Source organism: Otolemur garnettii, unplaced genomic scaffold (genome assembly GCF_000181295.1).
Source record: "Otolemur garnettii isolate 467f Iridium unplaced genomic scaffold, OtoGar3 scaffold00086, whole genome shotgun sequence".
NCBI lineage: Eukaryota > Metazoa > Chordata > Mammalia > Primates > Galagidae > Otolemur > Otolemur garnettii.
In genome coordinates this window covers 164,777-169,299 of record NW_003852481.1, presented here as the reverse complement: position 1 = coordinate 169,299, position 4,523 = coordinate 164,777, and the positions used below count along the sequence as shown (strand labels likewise).

Sequence of the window (4,523 nt, the reverse complement as noted above, 5' to 3'; positions counted from 1 at the left end):
AAAAAAAAAAAAAAAAAAGTATAAGTTTTCTAAAATACACTTTTGAGTTAAATTAAGTTCTAAATTAAGTAATCTTAGGGTGTCACAAAACATTCTCATTGCTTTAAAAAAAATTTTAAGTAAAACTTGCTATTTTTCCTCATCCACTTCTAACAAAGTTCTCTCATTTGTATGAGCCAAACACCTCATATACATATGGTCTATATTAGCAGATAAACTGTTTTCTAAGAAAGGAAAGAATAAACATCTTACCCATACTGCTTCTCAGTCCTTTCCCCGCTGTTCTTAAGAATGAATGCCAAACAAAAATTCTGAAAATGCAGGGCAGAGTTCAGAGACCTAACTGATCTGAATTGGGACTATTTACAGAACAAAAACAAAGTAAAAACCAACCAATGCCCTTTGACCCACAATCCCACTGAACTATCATTTCATTACTTAGTTCCCTTTTGTAAGATTGCCTATAACTTCTGTTTCCTTTTATTTTTTTTTTTTTTTTGAGACAGTCTCATTTTGTTGCCCTCAGTAGAGTGCCATGGTGTCACAGCTCAAAGCAACCTCAAACTCTCAGGCTTAACCGATACTCTTGCTTCAGCCTCCTGAGTAGCTGGGACTACAGCCGCCCACCACAACACCCAGCTAGTTTTTTAGAGCTGAGGTCTCACTCTGGCTCAGGCTGCTCTCAAACTCGCCTCAGTCTCCCTAAGTGCTGAGATTACAGGCGTCAGCCACGGGGCCCAGCCACAACTTCTGTTTCCTTCTCCTCACCTCCTGTTTGCTGTTCAGCCAACTCAGATCTAGCTTTTATCTCTGCCACTCCAGCATTGCGGGCTCTGGGCAAGGTCAACACAACGTAGCAAGATCCAATGAACACCTTGCTAGAATCACCTCACTTAACCTCTCAGCAACTCTCTCCTTCCTTGATAAATACACAGAGTGGTTAAGAGCCTCGGCTTACTAGCAGAGTATTCTTGAGGAAGTTACGTAGACTTGTTTTGCCTCAAATAGAATGAGGTAAAATGCAGAAGCCACCACAGAAAGCCTCCCTTCCCTTGACTGCGTTAGAATGCGATCTCAAGCTCTCCCTCCCGTTTCTCTTAGTCTCCTTTACTTTGCCATCTTCTCCTTCCAACTTCCAAATGCACCAGGCTCCTTTTCATTTTCCAACTTCACTATCTCCTTAAATAACCATGTCTAGTCTCCCTGACTCTAAACAGCATTGACGTGCTAATGATTTCTAGGCCTGACCTCAACTGACCCCAGGCTCACATACCCAACTGCCAACCTGGTAGCTTCCACTGTCAAAATCAAGGTTCTCAACTTCCAGCCCTAGGAAACCAGTTTCTCCCCAGTATTCCCTACCTCGGGTGCTCAAGCCACAATCACCCCTCACCTGCCCCTTTATGTGAACTCCTAAAATCCAGATACTCTATCAGATACTATCACCACTGTCCACTCCGCTTCACCCACTAGTGCCACCGAGGCCCAGCCAGCCGCCCCTTCTTGCCTTCTACTTAGTTCCCAGGGCTCTTTTTTTTTTTTTTTTGAGACAGAGCCTCAAGCTGTCCCCCTGGGTAGAGTGCCGTGGCATTACAGCTCACAGCAACCTCCAACTCCTGGGCTCAAGCGAGTCTCCTGCCTCCGCCTCCCAAATAGCTGGGACCACAGGTGCCCGCCACAACGCCCGGCTATTTTTTGGTTGCAGCCGTCGTTGTTGTTTGGCGGGTCTGGGCTGGGGATTCGAACCCGCCACCTTAGGTGTACATGGCTGGCGCCTTAGCCGGTTGAGCTATAGGCGCTGAGCCCATTCCCAGGGCTCTTGCAACACCCCCTAAACCTTCCACCCCTGTCCTAAGAGGCTGTCCCTGCCTAATCTGGCTCCTGAGCTTCTTCCAGACTCACATCACCCTTGCTCTGGGCCAGCCACGTCAGCCTCTTTGTTCTGAACCCAACCTCACCCAGCATCTTTACAGTACTCTCCTGCCAGTTATACGTCTGCCCCAGATCTCCAAGGCTGGTCCTTTTTTCTTCTTCATGTCTTGACTCAAATGACACATTCCCAGACTGGTCCTCCCTCACCACTCTGTTTATAAAGTTGGCCTCTACTTTTTACTCTCTTTTATATCAACATCTTTATTTCCTTCGAAGCACTTCTTAAAACTAAGTATGTGGTTCACATCTTTGTTTTATCATGCACCTTCTTGAAAGCAGGACTGGCTGGGTCTCCCATTCACTGCCACATCCCAATTGCTTAGCACAGTGCCTAGTGCTCGTGAAGCATCTGAGAAAAAAACAGCAAAACTATGGCACGGTCAGGACGCTGACTATAGTGTGTGACACAAGCAGTCAAGTTTTGTCTATTTAACACAATCATCTCAAGGACAGCTCAGCTGCCCCAACTCTGGAGACCTTCCCCAGCTATGCCAGACAGAGGTAAGCTCTCCTATCTCTGCTTCCACAATACCTGTGCATGTTCTAATTCTTCCTAGAATATGTAGACAAAATTCTACACCCCTCAGGTGCTTATGTTCCCACTGGACTGTGAATTCCAAGAACAGACTGATTTTGTTTTATTTATTCTCCATCCCAGTGACGGCCAGTCGATGCTAAACAAATATTTGAACAAAGTCTAGAGCTTAGTAACAACTAGGAAAAACACATCTTCACCTACGATAAGTCCATTATGAAACCAACAAAATGAGACAATTATCTAGAGAGTAACTTAGGGCCTACTTTACATGGAAAGGTCAAAACAAGCTCTCTGGGCTGGGCCTGGTGGCTCACACCTGTAATCTTAGCTCAGGAGTCTGCGACCAGCCTGCAGAAGAAAGAGAAGCTGTCTCTACTAAAAAGAGAAAAATTAACCAAGTGTTGTGACGGGCACCTGCAGTCCCAGCTACTCAAGAGGCTGAGGCAGATGGATCACTTGGACCCAGGAGTCTGAGGTTGCTGTGAGCTAGGCTAATGCCTCTGCACTCTAGCATGGGCAACAGAATAATACTGTTAAATATTAACAGTTTTTTTTGTTTTTTTTTTTTTTATAGACAGAGTCTCACTTTGTCACCCTCAGTAGAGTGGCGTCATAGCTCACAGCAACCTCCAGCTCCTGGGCTTAGGTGATTCTCTTGCCTCAGCCTCCCAAGTAGCTAGGACTACAGGCATATTAACAGTTATTAAATAAATGACAAATATTAAATATTTATAGTAATACTGTTAATATTACCAGTAAAATAAATAATAAACAACTTAAATAATATTAAATACATAAATAACAACTCTGGAGATGTCAGTGTAACTAAGAAAAAAAAAATTTTTTTTTTTTGAGACAGAGTCTCACTACGTTGCCCTTGGTAGAGTGCTGTGGCATCACAGATCACAGCAACCTCAAACTCTAGGGCTTAAGTGATTCTTTTGCCTCAGCCTCCCAAGTAGCTGGGACTACAGGCGCCAGCCACAATGCCTGGCTATTTTGTTGTTGTTGTCGTCATTGTTGTTTAACAGGCCCCGGTAAGGTTCGAACCCGCCAACCCCGGAGTATGTGGTCGGTGCCCTAACCACTGAGCTACAGGGGCCGAGCTGTAACTAAGAAATATTAAAGAGTGACTCTTGGGAAGATCTAGGAAAAGAACATTTGAAGCATAGGGACCAAGTAGGCCGAGAATTAGAAACAAACTTGGCACATACTTAATGCAGAAAAAGCCCTGAGGCAAAAACAGAACACAGCAGGAGCTGAGGCTACTAGGAACACACAGGGGTCACAAAGGCCAGGTAAGGAAGGGGATCCTGGCCTTTGGCAAGGACAGTCCACTGAAGGCCTTTATGTTATAAAAAGACCGCTCTGGCTGCAGCAGAGTGGAGCAGGAGAAGAAAAACGGAAGGAAGGAGAGCAGGCAGAGCTCCTGTGGCCAGGTAGGGAGGGAGCCAGAGGGCAGCCACAGACATCCCTGATCCGTGAGCAAGGACGAAGGCTCTGAGACAGTCTGTCACTTCACTCCCAGGAGACACACCTGACAGTGTCCTTTCTGACTCACCCGTCACCTTGCTCAACTTTTCAGTGTTCCTGGGGGGGCTTCATTTGTTTGTCGGATTTTGTTTTTTAATTTTTGTGTATCTCAAAACTTTCATAACGATCCCCGTGTGTCTCAGACATAGTGTCAGTAGTGGACACCGTCTCTCTCCTCGGACAGATGAGGAAGCTGAAGCACTGGCAGATGGAGCCGCCCACCCAAAGTCTCACAGCTGGCGAGGGCAGAGCTGGGGCTACAAATCGAGGCAGTCTGACTCCAGAGACTCCACCTTTGGCCACAACACTATTATTTTTTGGGAAAAGTGACTAAACCATTTTTAAACTTTTTAATTTCTTAGGATACTGGCTTAACAGTTAGTGAACAAAGTATTCTGTATTTATACACATTATTAACTGTATAAGGAAAGCAAAGTTCCCTTACCTAAAATCATGATATCCCAAATGTGGATTTTTTCATGTGAAACAGTTGTGCTAATTTCTTTTTTTTTTTTTTTTT

At 44.9% G+C, this 4,523-nt stretch overlaps 1 protein-coding gene across 1 annotated transcript in view; it reads right to left on the bottom strand.

The window, feature by feature from the left end:
• ACAT1 (acetyl-CoA acetyltransferase 1) overlaps positions 1-4,523 on the bottom strand; it is a 24,676-nt gene that overhangs the window by 16,790 nt on the left and 3,363 nt on the right. The window lies entirely within an intron of this gene.